Source organism: Ovis aries, chromosome 13 (genome assembly GCF_016772045.2).
Source record: "Ovis aries strain OAR_USU_Benz2616 breed Rambouillet chromosome 13, ARS-UI_Ramb_v3.0, whole genome shotgun sequence".
NCBI lineage: Eukaryota > Metazoa > Chordata > Mammalia > Artiodactyla > Bovidae > Ovis > Ovis aries.
This window is the reverse complement of record NC_056066.1, coordinates 46765704-46783905: the sequence shown is the minus strand read 5'-3', so window position 1 is coordinate 46783905 and position 18202 is coordinate 46765704. Positions and strand designations below refer to the sequence as shown.

The following is an 18202-nucleotide window of genomic DNA, read 5'->3' as shown; positions in this document are numbered from 1 at the left end:
AAGAAGAGGTAAACTGTCTTGGGAATAATCCAAGATCCAATAATCCAATAATCTTGTGGAATGAGAGTCAGTGGATACATTTCCAGCTCCCTGACCTTCAGAGAGAACAATTCTGAGGTGCATTTTACAGAGTTGCTTAGAGGCCCCAAAGGAATAGAGGACCAGTTGTATATACTGTATTAACTTTTTCTCCTTGTTTGTCTCACATCACTGCTTTCTGAGATCTACTCCTAAGTACATGACTTGCACCCAAGTTCTTTCCTCACATTCTGCTTGAGGAAGCTCAAACTAACCTAGGTGCTACAGAAGGGCATGGTTCACCATTTAGCTTTCTTCTGAGGCCCCTGGTCCTTGGGAGCAGGTGAGAACTCTACCTCAGGTCCATGCCATGCAGGAAGTGTGGGTGACCCCAGAAAGCTAAACCCAGGCCCTCCCTTTGGATAACATAAACAATCCACTGAGTTGACTTTAATGAGGCTCCCCTCCACCCTCAGGTCAGTGTCTGAGAACCTTGGAGAAAGAGGGAGGCAGCCAGTGAGGTGATCTCCTCTATTTTATCCCCAGAACTCCCTTTGGTCCATCAACATATCTTCTCACTCTGGCTGAAATCACAAACAAAAAAGTTGTAGCATTTCCTATTGTCTATATCCCCTACTTCTTCTTCCCTTCCCCCAGAAAACACTGCAATTAAAGAGTAGGCTTTGAGCCTCCCGACATCTCTGCATCTCCTGCTTTTCTTCCCAGGCACAAAGTAGAACTCTGATCTCGGTAGACAAAGTCTGCCTCTTGAGATGTTACAGGGGAACATAGAACAATGTTGAAAATCATTTTCTCTGACCGTGCTTGATACTTCTGTCGCTGTTTCGCTAAAGAGAAAAGGGAAATCAGCTTTGAGACTCCAAGCTCCTCAGTGACCTCCTTGCTCTTTAAATTGTGCAGTCCCAATATGGTAGCTACTAACCACATGTCACTATTATGCACTTGAAATGTGACTAGTGGAACTGAATATTAAGTTTATGTAAGCTTAATTATTAAAACAAATTTAAAAACTGATAATTCAATTATTGGGAAATTTTAAGCATGGTGGAACAACTTGGGTACATGTGAATATACTTTTTTCAAGTGAAAGTTTCATAAAACCTTAATACAGATCAAGTATTTTAAAATTTTTATTTCAAAATTTAATGCTCAAATTGAGAGTTTCTGAAAAGACCCTGATGCTCGGAAAGATTGAGGGCAGGAGGAGAAGGGGACGACAGAGGATGAGATGGTTGGATGGCATCACCGACTCAATGGACATGGGTTTGGGTGGACTCTGGGAGTTGGTGATGGACAGGGAGGCCTGGCATGCTGCGGTTCATGGGGTCGCAAAGAGTCGGATATGACTGAGCGACTGAACTGAACTGAACTGAAGTGTAAATACACACCTGATTTCAACCTTAGTACAAAAATGGAATGTAAAATATTTTATGGATAACTTTCTTTATATTGTCTACACATTGAAATAGTAACATTTTGGTTATATTAGTTTATATAAAATATATTATTAAAATTAATTTCACTTTTTCTGTTTTTACTATTTTTAATGTGACTAGAAGGCTTTAAATTGCATCTGTGGGCATGCATTGTATTTCTACTGGAGGATGGCTCTAGAAATACTTTTCTGCTGCTTCTTTGAGGTCATGTGCCTCCTGGGGGTAGAAGTTTGCAAGAAAACATGAAAAACTACCTGGCTGCTTTCTTCAACAGGAGCGTTAAGCCCCAGTGATGGAAGTGACGGCCACTCTTTGGCATATGTCTGGGGTGGAGGGAAGGCCAGTCTATGATGAAAGAGAAGAGCTGGCTCCTCAGAGAAGACTTTCTGGGTTACTGGAAGCCCTTCAAGTTCTATATTTGCTTCTTACGGAGCTCTCCCTGTAATTCTAACCTTAATGTTGGAGGGAAATCCTCATGTCCTCATAATACATTTCCCTTCTGAAGGTGCTCCTATTATCTGCAAAGCAAAGAAGCTTACTGAGAATTAACTCCAAAGTTTGGGGTGTGGGAGGGAGGATTAATGATTGAGCTTTGTGTTTTACAGCTCACTGGAAAGGAACCAGAAGAGTTTTTTCCTATAGAAAAAGTTGATCAGTGGTCTCCTTGTTCTGGGGTAGCTGACACAGTTTTCACCACTAACCTTCAGCTGCATTTTGGATTCAAAAGACTTTTGTGGCCAGCCTGGGAAGCACATCACCATTTATAACATTGTTTCTAAGGGAAACACATTCCATGCACCAAACAATGAATTTATAAAGTGTGTCTGGCTTCCAGGAGGGATGAGCTGACCCAGCTGTACCCTGAGGTATAGTTTAACCCTTAGTCTCTGACACCAAAAGGCCTGGAGATCAACTCTACAGGTCTGGAGTATGTATGTTAGTCGCTCAATCGTCTCTGACTCTGCGACCCCATGGACTATAGCCCGTCAGGCTCCTTTGTCCATGGAATTCTCCAGGCAAGAATACTGGAGTGGGTTGCCATTCCCTTCTCCAGGGGATCTTCTCGACTCAGGGATAGAACCAGGTCTCCTGCATTGCAGGAAGCCCATAGTATGTTTGTGGGGCTGGGGGAGAATTGCGATAAGAAGGAGGGAACAGATAAGGCGCCCCTCATCTGGGGTGCTCTAGGGATCCCTGTGCACTGAGAGGCCATGAGGCTCAGGGATGGCTAAGAGGGGGAGGTGAGAGGACAAAGAAACTTGGCCTCCATATTGGTGTCATGTGTGCCAGCCCGCGAAAGCCCGCGAAGTCCAAGGGGCCTTGCTCAGCTCAAACCCTTTCTGGAATAAGCAGGTGTTAGAAAACATATCCCATATTCTCTGCTTGGGGAATCCAGGGCGCTCGACTTGGGCTTCGCGGGGCAGAGTGACTGATCTCTGGGAGTGGCTATCACCGTCCAGAGCGAGCCAAGGGCCAAGACTACATCCCTTTCGGAGGTTTTGGAGAACGCGGTGAGCAAGCCAGCTCATTCTCCCCACCCTCTTACTTCTACCCCTCCACCCCAGGCCGGAAGAGGCGCTGGCAGCCTGAGCCCTGACTCGCAGGAGGGAAGGAGGCGACGCGCAGCCACAGCTTTGTCTGGGAGGGAGGGGAGAAGCCCCGCCCCCAGGGGGCGGGGGGCCGCGAGAGGAGGGGGAAGAAGAAAGGCTAGGGAAGGAGGGTGGAGGGAGCGGTGGAGAGCTAGAGAAAAGAGTAAGGGAGGGCGGTCAGATCCGATAGAGGCAGATAAAGACGGAGGGGCGGGAGAGAGGACAAGGAAGGGCGGAGGGGGGCGGGGCGCCCGACCCCCAGCTGCGCGGCTGCAGCCAGCTCTGCCGAGCTGCTAGGGATCCTGGCCCGCCGATTGCTGAACGAGCTCCGTGGCCACCCCCGCCCCCCTACTTTCCAATTCCACGGTCCCCGCAGCGCGCGCGAGATGCAGCCGGTTCCGGACGCAGGCAAGGCGCGGGGCGCGGGCGGCTGGGAGCAAGCCTCCCGGAGCAAGTTGCGGGGCGCGAGGTGTGGTGTACTGGGCGGTCCTCTCTCCCCTCGCTGAAAGTTTGCTCGCAGTGTCCCCTGCTTCTTCCGTGTCAACCCCTCAGTGCCTCGGCGCCCTCCTTTCCCAGACGCTGGGGGTTCCAGGCTGTGCGGGCTCCGCTGGGGCCGCGTAGGCGCGGAACCCCGGCCAGCCTGCCTTCTGAGGGACAAAGTTGTGGTCCAGGCTCTTCCTTCCCCTTCGATTCCCTGGGGGTTTCTTCCTTCTCTCCGCGCCAAGGGCGGCGGCAGGAAGCCCCCCACCCCCCAACCTTATTCCCGGGGTCCCCCGGGACTCCCTGGCGAGAAGTTGCCGGGCGGGCAGGTGCAGGGACGTCAGACCCCGACAGCCCGGGGGTTTGGGTGGGTGGTGGTGTCCGATCCTAATCCGGTTCTCTTCTTCCCGACTGAACCGAGGGTTCCCTGGAGGCGCGTTCCAACCAACAGCGCCTGAGCCTCCCTTGGCCTTCAGAAGGGCGTTGGACGCGTTGGGGGCCTCGGTCCTCCTTGCACTTCCCCTTTGCCGGCTCTTGGCCTGCCTCCAGAGCCTGAGGTCGTTGAGAACCTCGGCTTTGCGTCCTGTCTCACTGAAGAGGCAAGTGCCTTGGGCCGACTTCGGCCACCACTGCATTTTGAGCCCCTGCATTGCACTCAGTTCCTAAGCTGGGAAAGCCCTAGGGACAGAGAGAGACACAGTCGCCTGACAGGGAGACATGAGGCTCCATTTTATCCTGGGGCGCTCCTTGGGTCCTGAGTTATTCACTGCACCTCTGCCCCTCAGTGACAGAAGGAGCTGAGGGCCAGGCTTCTGAACCCTGCGATGCACTTTATTCCCAGGTGCGTGGAATCTGGATCCCTAGAGCTTGTTCTCCCAGAGAACAGAGTTGTCTAGAGCTGGCCAAGTTCATAATATGTACTTTACATGTGATGAGTGAATGTAGGCACCAATGAGCTGACAAATAACAATCCCTGTCACAATTGATCTTGGCACAATGGGAAGAAAGAATTAGAAACAATGATTCTTTTAAACAGCTGTGAGACAGAACCAGGGGCCTTCTTTCCAGAGCATCTGGTTGAGGAACCTGGGGTTGGATTTATTTTATTCATCAATCTACATTTACTTACTGGAAACTTTTTCTTCAGGTGGTCTGAAGAATTAAACCTCTTATGGCTAAGCTATATTACGTTGTTTGAGAAGAGGTTTTGTTTGTCTGTTTGCTTGTTTTTGTTGTTTTGTTTTAAACTTGTGTCCAAATTCAGTGTTTCAGGGACTAAAATTGAAGTCAGCCTGCGAGGTGCCCATTTGGGATCAGAGACTCTGAAGTAAGGCCATGAGTATGGGCAGCAACTGTGCTTTCTCCTCTGAACAGGTCAGCCTGATGCCTGAGAGCTGCAGCAATCCAGTGGGCCTCAGGGGGATAGAAGAGGGCCTCAAAGGATGACTGAGCTCAGAGAGGCAGGGTAGCTTTAGAAAGAGGGTAGTTCTTCCCCTGGGGTAAGGAGGTAGCGATGCCTGGGAGTCCAGCCTGGTTCAATTCAGGATTCCCTGTGCTAAGAAAGCTGGAAGGTGAATCCTGCTCCTCCTTCAGAAAAAGGGAGAGCAGAAGTGGAGTACTGAGTAGTAGATCTGTGACATGCAACCTAAACATACCCTTGTTTTTATGCTGGTGAAATCTGGTTGGAATGATGAGGACACCTTTGGGGGACCTGGTTGAGAGAAGGCCAGTGGACCAGAGCCCCTAGTCACATCCTTGTCCAGGGGAAGGTAATATGCCCTCTACACCTGGCCGAGCAGGCCAGGGCCTGCACAGTATCTGCCCCTGCTGTATTTCTAGCTGGCAGCATCCCCACCTTCCTGAGAGTGGTTTCACTCTGCTCCAGAGTCCACTTCTCTGGGGTTGTGCAGAGGTGGGACGAGATTATCAGAGAATCCCTTGGAGAGTTTGGGGAAACTGGACGATCCCAAGAGCAGTCTCAGGATTTGTCCACGTTCCTTTTCCTCTGCTCAGAGTGAGAAACTGGGAAGGTCTCAGCAGGGTTTTGGGGGATGGAATGAGACATCCAGTCTGTCTTCAAGCCATAGTTGCAGTTTATAAAACTAGAGCAGTGGTCCTTTTCTGCACCTCCTCACTAATCCCACTACTCATCACAATATGGTCCAGTTATTTATCCCAGTGACATACCGTGCCATTTAAACACTCCCTGCCTCTCCAGAAGAATTTTAAATAAATCCTTAAGGCTGGGTTAGCTACCACAGGCCCATGATTGCTAACTTCAATTGTTTGATTATTTGTGGGTTCCTATGGAGGATGAGGTGGGGGAGGGGATGGAGCTGGAGGCAGAGGGGAAGCAGAGCGCAGTAAACAGGAACATCCTCCAGATTCCATTGGCTAGGTGGCCAGGAGGTCATTTTTAATCATCCCTTGGATGGTAGACTCTGGAGCCTGTAATCAGAGGTTGATGCAGCTGCTCAAGGACTACGGCTTGAATTCTTGCCTGTAGAATTCTTGCCCAAGGCAGCTGTGACTGAACTAGAGAAGGCAACCTCACTGAAGAAGGGGCAGGGAACAGGCATTTGGTTAATTCTTGTGGGATGAACAAAGTGACTTAGAATGGCTTTTCCTAATCCTTATATTGATAACAATTAGCAAAAAGATACATTTTATTTCCTTGGACATGTTAAAAAAGTCATTTGGCAAATACATTTACTTTTACCAGCATGGCACTTTGCCCATAGTGTTAGTTTGATTAGCTACTCCTTTCTATAATGAAAAAGGTATTGGATTTGGAGTTTGAATGGCTTTCAAATTTTCTACCTGCATAATATTGGGCAATGGAATAGATGCTGTCAGCATCCATTCTGTGTTCCCTTGACCTCAAACAACGCTCTTGGGAGCAAGTCTATAAATGCTCCAGCTCCCTCATTTCTCTGTTGGGGCAGCTTTGGGGCATAGTCTATGCTGTCTTTCAGAGTTGCTTAGTAAGACCATTTCACAGTGACTCCCGTCACTGGCTGCCTTCCCTTCCCTCTTTCACTTTCCCACTCCCTTTCTACTTGCACTTGAATCCTTGTCCTATGGGCAACCTCTGGGGGAATCGACCTAAGTCTTTAGTTTGTAGTTAAAAGTCATTTTAAGTCTGTGTCTCCATCGAGAATAGACCTTGCCAAAGGGGAGGAGTGCAGGAGAGGGTTGGATTAGGAGTTTGGAACCAGCAGATGAAAACTATTATATGTAGAATGGATAAAAAACAAAGTCATATTGTGCAGCACAGGGAACTATATTCCATATCCTATAATAAACCATAATGGAAAAAATGGAAATGGAAAAAATGGAAAAAAATGGAAAAAATAAAGTTCTGATAGAAACTGGTTCTGATAGAAAGTGGAAGATTCCTCTCACGCAGCAGGACCTGAAAAGCTTGGGGCCACATTTCCAGCTACGTCCAGTGTCACTGCATCCAGGAATTGTTCCCTGACTGTGCCCCATGGGAATATGGCCCCATCTTTTGCATTCTTATTCACATTTTGCCCATCCCTTTCTTCCTTGTTCCATTGTTGTCTCTCTCTCACCTTGTACAGTTTGAGAGCTGAGTCCTTGATTGATACTTCAGTAGCATCCTACAGAATGCTTTTGACATCTTGGATTCCTTTTAAATATGGTTGAGTTAATAAAAAGTGAGAAGAAAAAAAAGGCTCTGAGTCTCAGTTTCCCCAACTGAATGATGGAAATGATAACTGTCTCACTGTAATACGTACTCAGACACAGCGAGCATCCAGGCAAATGTTTGCTGGCTCTTTGAATAGTACAGGTGAGGCTATGATGGATTTGGGAATGGGCATTGTGGTGGAACATGAATTATGCTTTGGAGAGAGAGGCTTGAGAGCCAGTAGGACCCAGCTCCAGCACAAGCCTGGCCTTGACTGGCCTGGGATGTGATCAGTGTCTTAATTTCCGATTTTGTACACAGGTGAGGAGGATAAGAATTACCTAGGTAATTACTAGGAGAAGGCAATGGCACCCCACTCCAGTACTCTTGCCCGGAAAATCCCATGGATGGAGGAGCCTCGTAGGCTGCAGTCCATGGGGTCTCGAAGACTTAGACACGACTGAGCGACTTCACTTTCACTTTTCACTTTCATGCATTGGCGAAGGAAATGGCGACCCAGTCCAGTGTTCTTGCCTGGAGAATCCCAGGGACGGGGGAGCCTGGTGGACTGCCATCTATGGGGTCACACAGAGTCGGACACGACTGAAGTGACCTAGCAGCAGCAGCAGCAGCAGCAGGTAATTACTAGGTAAAAAGAAATACTAGGTGTCGGAACTCCCCGGCAGTCCAGTGCTTAAGACTCCACACTTGTAGCGCTTCCACTGCAGGGGGCGTGGGTTGGATCCTTGTTTGGGGAACTAAGATCTCACAAGCCGTGTAGCATGGCCAAAAATATTTTTTAAAAAAGGATTGTACTAGGTGTCGAAATTTAGGGTATGTTCAGCTGTGTCCTAAACTGGCTGAATCATTGTGTATGAGACACTTACGGGATTCAGTTAAAAATTACTGAAGTGTCTATGCTCTGAGTTTTAGGGGTGGGGTGGGGCCTTGATTTCCTCTCCTCCAAGGCTAGAGATTAGATGATTCCACAGGTCCCTTCTAATCCTTGGTCTCCTCAAGAAGAGTCCATTACATTCTCCTTCTGTCCATACAAAAAAAACCTTTAACAAAAGAAAACCTTTCATGTGTCTACACATAGGTTATTCACCATGGGGCACCCAGCATTGGGCCATCCTAGAGTTTTAGTTTTACTATAGTCTTTCCTGCTGTCACAAGAGAGTTCAGTAGAACTGTCTCAGTATAATTTTGCCTTCCTTGTGTGCCAGTTTCACTTAATGACCTAGGCAGGCATGATGTGTCCCCGCAGGAGGACTGGGGAGTGGGTAAAGAGGATATGGAAATGATATGCCCTTTCCTGAACCACTGTGCAAAGTTGTAGACACCCACATGGAATCCAGGAAAAGTCCATGTGGAGGAAGACACATGGCTTCTATATGACAGAATTCAGCATTCCTGGTTGGGTTCTACTCATAAGGCTCTGTTGATAATCCTCCTGAGGGAGTCCCTGACTCAGCAATTCCACCCAGAGGAATTGGACACATGCAGAAAAATATGTGCATGAGCAATGTCCTGTGAAACGTTGTTTATAATAATAATAAAACCAAAAATGGAGACTCAATTCAGTTCAGTTCAGTCGCTCAGTCGTGTCCGACTCTTTGCGACCCCATGAATGGCAGCACGCCAGGCCTCCCTGTCCATCACCATCTCCCGGAGTTCACTCAGACTCAGGTCCATCGAGTCCGTGATGCCATCCAGCCATCTCATCCTTTGTCGTCCCCTTCTCCTCCTGCCCCCAATCCCTCCCAGCATCAGAGTCTTTTCCAATGAGTCATCTCTTTGCATGAGGTGGCCAATGCCCCCAAATAGTAAATTTGTTAATCATGGTGTATCGCTACATTAAAAATACCACGTGATTACAAAATATTTAGGATACAGATATGTATCTGTTAACATGGGGAAATATGCATTTGTAAAGAGCAGGTTACCAAACATTGTGCTGTTGTTGTTATTGTTCAGTCATTCGGTTGTGTCCAACTCCTTAACGACCCCATGGACTGTAGCCCACCAGGCTCCCCTGTCCACGGGATTCCTCAGGCAGGAATACTAAGTGGGTTGCCATTTTCTTCAGTTGCCATTTCCAAACAATGTGGTGGTTTTGTAGGGTCCATTTATATTTGCCTCTGAAAGGGTGTATGGAAAAATATTAATAGTGATTGTCACTGAGAGGTGGAATTTTGAAAGATTTTAATCTTTCATTTTCTTATATTAAGTATTTTCCATTTTATATTGTATTTAAAATATGCACAATATAAAATTAATCTTGTTAACCATTTTTAAGTGTACAATTCAGGGGCTGTCTTAGTCCGTTTGAGCTATACAGTATAACAAGTGCCATAGACTGAGTGACTTATAAACAACAGAAACTTACTGCTCACAGTTCTGGAGGCTGGGAGTCAGATCAGGCTGTGAACAGGGTCAGGTGAGGGTCCTCTTCCAGATCACAGACTTATTATATCCTCCTGTGGCAGAAGCAGCTGTGGGTCTCCTTTAATCCCATTCATGGCTCGACCTTTGTGACCTAATTTACCTCCCAAAGCTCCCCACTCCCCCCAACCCTTAATGCCATCATAGGATTTCAGCATATGAATTGGGAGAGGACACAAACATTCAGACCATAGCAGTGGCATTGAGTGCATTCACTGTGTTGTATGACCATAGCCACTATTCATTGCCAGAACTTTTCCAAACAGAGACTCTGTACCCATTGAACACTAACTCTCCATTCATTCTCCTCACTCCAGCTGCTGGTAACTTCTATTAACACCTTCATGACTTTGCCTACTCTAGGGTTAAGAGTGGAATTGTACTGTAATTGTCCTTTTGTTGATCTTAACCTTTCTGCTTTTCTATATCTCTAAAATTTAAAAAAAAAAAATCCGTTTTACTTGTATAAAAGAAGAAAAGGAACAAGGAAGCCCTGGAGAGAATTGTGGTATTTGGTCTCTCGCATTTTCATTTCAGACTGGGCTGCAAGGACCTGGCCATCCTTGTCGCTTCTGCTGCCATCACCTGGGGTGGAGGTTAGGGTCTGCCCTCCATCTCAGCCGAGCAGAACAAAGGGAGACAGCCAGTGGGCATCAGAACTAATCACATTTGGGACTTGCTGGTTGCTAGCAGCTGGGCCTTGGGCCCCAGGCCTCTACTGCTCAATCATCATATCCCAGGGTTTTTTGTGTGTGGTGGTGGGATAGAGTGTGCTTGGGGTTTACTGTGCCTTAAACCTAACAGCTATCCTATAGTGAGTAAGGTCCAAACCAGATGGAAGTTGGATTGTTGAGACCATCTTCCTTAAAGAATGAGAATGAGAGCCTCAGCCTTTCTATTTGAAACATCCTTTGTGTATTCCAGATCCTATAGCTCGACTCAACTTATTAAATACCCACCATGGCACCTGTGGCGGCTGCTGAATGTTTTTTTGTCCATGGGCAGGGTCAGCCTGCCTGGGATGCAGAGAAGACTTTAACTAGTGGAGTCCGTGAGATCCTAAGTACTCTGGGAGAAGGGTAGTGGCCTCATATAATCAATGCCCTCTTCCTAAAGCTCCATGCAAGCTTTTATAGACGTCTGGGCCAAGGATTGCTCTTTTGTGTGTATGGTGGGTTGTGTATTTGATAGAATAATCAGGAACATGGTGCAGAGGAGTGGAGGCAGGGGAGGTGGTATGTTTTTGTGTTTCAATCTGGTCTGAGGTGAGAGGAGATCAGGAAGCGTCAGTACCCAGAACCTGGATAGGTTGCGTGACTATATTCAGGGGTCAAGGGAGTAGGTCAAGTAGCTTTGCTGTGGGACTCCTTGTTCTATGGAAAATGCTTTAAGTTCCTCTTTAATCAAGCTCCCAGAGGAAACTGCCTGCCCTCCACCAAGTCGCTGAGAAAATGTAGGTCTGGGAGGGACAGATGTACGTACTGTGCTCTCTGGAAATTACTTTTCCTGGCTCTGCCTGTTTTCTCTCTGCCCAGCTGCTCTTTGAATCCCAGACAGTAAGGGGGAAGTGAAAAGACTTTACAGAAATGGCCTTTGAAGACCATTTTGAGAAGTTCAGCTTTTCATGGTGCTGATTTTTCTTTCGGGTTAGTCAGCTGGTTGCAGGACATGAGGAGGAGGAGAGTGTGAGTGTGGTTTTGTGGAAAACTTCCCCTGAGCCTCCTGGAAATGTTCTGGAAACCCCTGGATGAGCTGTCTCCCCTGGGTCCAAGATCTGCTGTATGAGGCTGAATTTCCCTGCCTGTACATATTGTAGGGTGTTAACGAGGTTAAGAAAGGGTGGATATAAGATGCACCATGGCTGCCCCCAGGGGGAGGCTCAGTACTTGCTGGACCCTTCCTCTGCTTGCCCTTCTTTACTGTTTCCAAGGGCAAGGAACCTGCCCATACCTGGGGGTGAAGGAAGCTAGCACTTTAGGCTTTTGCATTTCCTATCCTGGCTTGGGGGAAGCAAGGAGGGGAAACCCTAAGATCTCTGCACACAAAGCTGAGTCTCAGTCGATAGCACCAAAAAAGGGAAAGACCGCTGGGGTATCCTTAGGAAGGGGATGTGAGGTCAGAGATGAGTCTCAGAGAAGCACTCAGTAAACAGGAAGTGTGGCCAGAGAGAAACCTGTGCTTGTAGGAAGTGGGGCGTTGGCGGCTGCCTCCCAACTTGGCCTGGGTAAGCCAGCAGTCCCTGCCGAGCTGGTGGCAAGTGGAGGCTCAGAGCACGAGGAGTGACACAGATCTCGGGCCCTCCCTGTGAGACAGGGCTCCACTTAAATCTTGTAATTATTGGGCTGGAGGAGAGCTTAATTTGCCCTTCGGAAGGTAGGACTTTAAATACCCCATAAAATAACCCTCGGTTTTGAGAAATGCAGGTCAAGGAATGCTTAGTCTTATTTTCCTCCACCAACTTCCCATTCTTTCCTCGTGCCAAGTCAGTTATAAGGAATTTTGCACTTTGTTGAGTTTTATCCTGTGAGGGGACGCATCTTGGCAGGAGCCCTTTGGGTGAAGGAGATGGAGGAAGAGGTGACTAGGCCCTTCCCTGGGGGCCTGTAGATATTGGAAGTTATCTTTCTAGGTCTTGTGGGTTCTCTGAGCTATAGTCAAAGTTGTTTATACACACACACGCACACACACTCTGTCTCTCTCCACACACTCTCTCATACACCCCTACTTACACATTCATTTGCACACTTACTCTCTCCCTCACACCGATACACATTTACACATGCATACTCTTACACATTTACGCCTATACGTTTCCTCACACATCTACACCTACATATTCACATACATATAGCTTTTTCTGTATGCAGTCTTTGCTTCCTTTATGTCTTTTTGGTCCCACTCCAACACCCTGCTTATTTGACAAGAGGCTAAGGGTCTTTGGGTTTCCTTCTAAATATCTATTCAGAAAGTCAAAAACTTGTGGCTGTAGATGGGACTTCCCTATAAACAAGTAGTTGCTCATCTGGGCCCGGGAGGTGATTGTTTGGGAGGCTGGGTGGTGACTGTTGTGACTCTCCAGCTCTACTCACCTGGCCACCTGCCTACTAGCATGGGAGTAGGAGACAGGTCTTCTCAGCAGGAAACAGACCATTTCCTCAGAGCTTCCATAGGCACACTGAAGAATTCAGACTAGTGTGCAAAAGGCCTGAGCAAGAAGGATCAATGCCCAAGCTGTCAGCGGAAGGAGCTGGGGCTTTTGCAGACCATGCTCCTGGCATGAGGGAGCCCATTTGACCACCTGCTGAATCTCATGTACCCATCTGGCAGGTGTGCCAGGCGAGGCTTCTCCGGGGATAGGATTGAGGTTGCCTGTCAGTAGGGGCCTTGGACCTGTTGTTAGACCCCCAGGCTTTTTCCAGAACAAGGAGCAGGCAGTTTTGGGGCCCATGAGTGTGAGGAATAGCTTGTTCTGTAGACAGGGTGAGATATGTCTGGGCATTCATGGTCCTGTGACATTGCAAGTGCCCAGGTCTCTGGGTGGGATCTCTATCCCCTGCAGGGTCTGCTTTTCCTGCAGGTTGTCTGCCAGGCCAGTCACTAATTCGCCTGCCTTCCCCAGGACTCTGGGGCATTCTGTGGCTAGCAGCTGAAGCCAGCCTCCTGCTGCCTGTCCTACTTGGAGACCCTCGTACCCAGTGCTTAGCCAAGGCACCAGAGAAGGAGCACCGTTTTCATGTCAGCTCTGTGACCTGGGACAAGTCACCTAACCTTCTGTTTCCTCATCTTTAAAGTGATAAAAATAAAGAGTTCTTTTAAGGAATAGGAGAAAGCTTTTAGAGTCTTGTTACCAGCAACGCTAGCGGCATTTGGAAGCTTGTTAGGGATATACCTTCTCAGACTCCACTCCAGAAGTGTTGAATCAGAAATTGAGAGGGTGGGAGAAACGGAATCTGTATTTGATGAGCCCTCTGGGGGATTCTGATATATATTTCTCTAGAATATGGCCGGGTCAGGTGATTTTTAACTGAAAACTTCTTCACTGCAAGGCAGCTGTAGCAAATATAAGTTCTGTTTTGCATCAGACAGTCCTGAGTTTGAACTTCAACTCTGTCTCTTCCTGTGTGTCTTTGGACAAGTTATTAATACTTACCTTCTTTGTGCTTCAATTGCTTCATCTGCAAAGTGAGACTATTAAGATTTCTTTCTACATTGGGTTGTTACGGAGATTAAATGAGTCAAAACAGGTAATAGCTAGCATGTAGTAAGCTTGCATTTCTGTTGATCATTTATTATTCACATCTGTTGTTTTTTATTAGCTTAGTAATATTGTTGTGATTGTTCTGTTCACTATTTGTGAGGAGAATAGATTGGGGCTTCCTTTGACTAGTCTTCTGTTAGCTCTTTTTGCTGCCTGCCTCTGCATAAAAGTGCCATCCCTCCTCAGGCAGGACACACCAACCTCTTCCCAATTATTTATGTTGGTGCAAACGTTTTTTGTGGTTTTGGACTATAAATTTTTTAATTTAAATCATTATAACTAGGTTCAAACACATCTTTATTAATCAAAATAGGTACCATTGCAATCACATTTTTGCCAATGAGAAATAAGTTTGTTTATTCCTGTAGCTTAAAAATCCCTGCTTTGAGATTCCGCAAACTCTTGGAAAGCATTTTCTGTATTCTGTTGGTTGTGGAAGTATTTTCCCTGCAAAAAAAGTGGTCAAGATCCTTGAAGAAGTGGTAGTTTGTTGGTGAGTGAAGTGAAGTGAAGTGAAAGTTCCTCAGTCGTGTCCGACTCTTTGTGACCCCATGGACTGTAGCCTGCCAGGCTCCTCCGTCCATGAGTTGGCGAGAGCTCAAGTGAATATGGCAGATGAGGCAAAACTTCACAGCCCAATTCATTCAACCTTTGAAGCATTGGTTGTGCGACATGAATTCGGATATTGTGGTGGAGAAGAATTGGGCCCTTTTCTGTTGACCAATGCCAGCTGCAGGCACTGCAATTTTTGGTGTATATCATTGATTTGCTGAGCATACTTCTCAGATGTTATGGTTTTGCCAGGATTCAGAAAGCTGTAGTGGATCAGATTGGCAACAGACCACCAAACAGTGATCATGACCTTTTTTTGGTGCAAGGTTGGCTTTGGGAAGTGGTGTGGAGCATCTTCTCAGTCCAGCCTCTGAGCTAGTCATCGCCTTTTCGTTGAACGCCACAATCCGATCAAGAAATGGTTTGTTGTTGCGTAGAATAAGAGAAGAGGACACTTTAAAGCGACAGTTTTTTTGATTTGTAGTCAGCTTATGAGGCACCCACTTATTAAGCTTTTTCACCTTTCCAGTTTGCTTCAAATGTCGAATGACCATAGAATAGTCAATGCTGAGTTCTTCAGCAACTTCTCATGTGGTTCTAAGTTTCATGATGGCTCTCAGTTGGTCATTGTCAACTTCTGATGGCCAGCCACTACATTCCTCATCTTCAAGGCTCTCGTCTCTTTTACAAAACTCATTGAACCACCACCACACTGTTTGTTAGGAGTTCCCAGGCCAAATGTGTTGTTGATGTTGCAAGTTAATAAGAAAATTGCTCGAATTTGCTTTTTGTCTGATGTCATTTCCATGCTCTAAAATAAATATAAAATAAACAGCAAGTAGTAAGTCATTAGCAATAAATAAATAAATAAAGCAAGAAATATGCATTAAAATGATGCCACATAACCACATTTATTTAAGAATGTATTCCAGGATCAAACAGCAAATTTCAGCAATGCAAAAACTGCAGTTACTTTTGCACCAACTTACTACCTTCCCCTCTCCCTTTTCTCTAACCTCTAACATCTTTTTGGGGTGCAGAGGGGCAAAGCTTTGTATTCGCAGTCATAATAAAGCTGAGGAAATGGAGTACATATACCCAGTACCCTTGACCTTATATCTCTCCCTTTTGTGCTGTTTAGTGCTCTTTTCCTGAGCAGAGTGACTGAGAGCCCTGTAGGTGGTTCCCTGGAGGCCTGGACACCAGGGGTGGGAAAGGAATGGAGGAGGCATGTGGGTTTGGCCAGAAAGTGGACATTTTATTGAAGAAAGCAAGGGAAGGGAAAGTATGCTGTTCCTTGCTAGGCAGCCCAGATTTTGCCGTTGTCTAGGACAGGCTCAGGTGGCATCTCTTGTAATCTCTAGATCTTGGCAGGGCCCCAGGCCATAGCTCAAGTCTCCTTCCTTGTGCGGTGCTGTAGGACTGGGGTTTCCTGTTTGCCATTGATACTTCTTCCTGCTGCCATCCTAGTGAGCTGAAGTGCAGAGGGGCAGCCCTATCTCCTCTTTCACTGCTTGGTTATAAAGTGGAGTCCCTCTGGAGACCCGATGAGGCAGTATTCAACACTCTAGTATAAAGCACCATGTCAGAGAGCGTTCTTCTCCAATCCTGGAGCTCCAGATTGTCCCCAGAGGGCAGGGCAGAGCAGGGTTCAGAAAAGAGGTAGAGAAAGGACTCAAAAGGGGAAGCTGCAGGCCTCCAGTCAGTGTTTCATTTGCATCAGGTGCCTGTAGCTGACTTGCTGGTTTCTGTGGTGTGGTGCCCTGGTTTGCTGGATGGGGCCCCTTGCATCTGCTCTGTGCATCTCTTCTCATCCTTGGGGATGGTCTATGCTGTCCCCTCTCCCCTCTGAAGTTTAGTAATGGGAGGGGAATGCAAAAGACAACTCATTTGTTTTTAGAAAATTCTTTTCCTTCCCTTGAAAGACTACTTTGAGATGCGTTTGGGGGTGTCCTCAGTTTATACAGCTCTGTCTCCATCATATTTCATGATGGCTCTCAGCCGTGGTTGTACATTGGCATGACGTGGGGAGGTTATAAAAATGCTGATGCCTGGACCTTCCTGGAGGGTCTGAAGAAACTGGTCGGAGTTGCAGCCTCAACATCAGGAATTTCAAGTCAACCCTCCTACCCCTCCCTTGGCTCCCCAGGTGGTGAGGTAGTAAGGAATCTGCCTGCCAGTGCAGGAGACGCAGGAGATGCAGGTTGATCCTAGATCAGGGAGATCCCTTGGAGTAGGAAATGGCAACCCACTCTAGTATTCTTGCCTGGAAAATTCCACGGGCAGAGGAGTCTGGTGGGCTATACATAGTCAAGGGGGTCTCAAAGAGTCGGGCACAACAGCACGCACCAACATACCCTACTCCTACTCCAAGAGAGTCTAATGAGCCCCCAGAATTAGAACCTCTGAGATGTTGTGTGTCTTGAGGTCAACTGTTACTCCTTTCCACCTTGGTTTCAGTTGAGGCCTTGCCAACTGCATATCCTTCTTGCTGGTCAGGGCATAGCTCTGTGGAGTTTGCCCCACTGGGAATGCTTTGTGGAATAAGCCCTCCCCTTTCCCAGCCTGTCTCTTTCTTCTAGTTATATCTTCTTAGAGACTGGGACTGCCTGGGTCCTATAAATTGGCTGTTGTTCCCTCACTCCCATCCTACCCGGGGAGCTGAGGTGGGAGTCAGGATGTGGGGCCTGACTCTGGTTCTGGAAACAGGAAGACAGAAAACAAAGAAGCAAAGAAACCACTGAAGAGGTTCTTCATCTCACTCTGGGCTTTCCTGCCAGGGGTTTCCCCTGTTTCTGTTCTTTATTTGCCTGCTGGGACTTTCCAGTTGATCAATAAAATGAGAGACACTTAGTCTCTAGGCGGAATCAGAAGCTTTGTAGGGATTAGCCAGCCTCCTGGCGATGCTCTGAAACCAGATTAGCTTCAGTGTGTTCTCTGGGCTCCCTGACAGAAAGGGAGTGAGGGCATAGGAATTTGGAGGAACCAAGAACCAAGAACAGACAAAGCTGTTCTTTTAAGACAGCATTGAATGCCTTTTCTACCTCCTCAAGCTTCCTAAGGATTTAATGCTTTCTCTTCTCATAGGAAGTTGAGCTGGTTGATTTCAAGGGCCTGGATAGCCCCTCGTTTATTCTTGGGGAGTCTGGAAACACCTGTGAGTGGGGAGTCTGTGAAAAGAGAAAGGGAAAACTCCTTTGTGCAACAGCTACAGGGTAGCTGCAGGGTTTTTACTGGTCCAGAGCTCGGGCATCTGTCCCCATTTCTGCAGCTCAGCCTTGCATTGCACCCAGTGATGCTGGGTGGGCAGCTGTTTCCTCCCAGCTTGAGAGTGGGTGGACAAAGGTGACAGAGCCAGGAGCTGTTTCAAGCCCTAACAGGGGGCATGTGTGGTGGTCGCTGCTGGTATCCACCCAATCCCCTTTATCTACCGCATGTTGTAAGTGTGGACTGTTGACAGGTCTCAGTTGCTCCCTAGTCTTGAGAACTGCTCTTCAGGGAATGCCTCGGCCCTCACCCCCTCCTCCCAGTTGTGACTCTCAGCCAAGACTGACTAGTGCCAGATACAAAGGCCTGGTCTGCCTCTCTTAGGGTGGGACAGTTCTATGAAGTTGTTCACACCCTAGAGCTCCCATGGGATCAGGCTGTGGCTAGGCTCCAGTTCCTTCCCCAGCCCAGTCTTGCTTCCCTCACTTCCTTACAGGTTTCTCCTGAAGTCACTTCCTCAATAACTCATGTGCACAAGAATCCT

At 47.4% G+C, this 18202-nt stretch overlaps 1 protein-coding gene and 1 pseudogene across 7 annotated transcripts in view; one reads left to right on the top strand and one right to left on the bottom strand.

Annotated features, from left to right (window-relative positions):
* The first annotated feature begins 3166 nt into the window (after positions 1–3166).
* Positions 3167–18202, top strand: part of RASSF2 (Ras association domain family member 2) — a 58329-nt gene continuing 43293 nt past the window's right edge. The window contains exons 1-2 of one of the 7 annotated variants that reach the window (XM_060396887.1): positions 3167–3472; positions 7518–7834. The gene's annotated coding sequence lies outside the window, so the exon portion shown is untranslated. Of the gene's footprint in view, positions 3534–3623; positions 4386–7517; positions 7835–11804; positions 12015–18202 lie in introns of those variants that run through there. The other 6 variants (XM_060396888.1, XM_027976818.3, XM_042229734.2 and 3 more) reach the window with 6 other exon arrangements.
* On the bottom strand, positions 14192–15205 carry LOC121816200 (histone-lysine N-methyltransferase SETMAR-like; annotated as a pseudogene).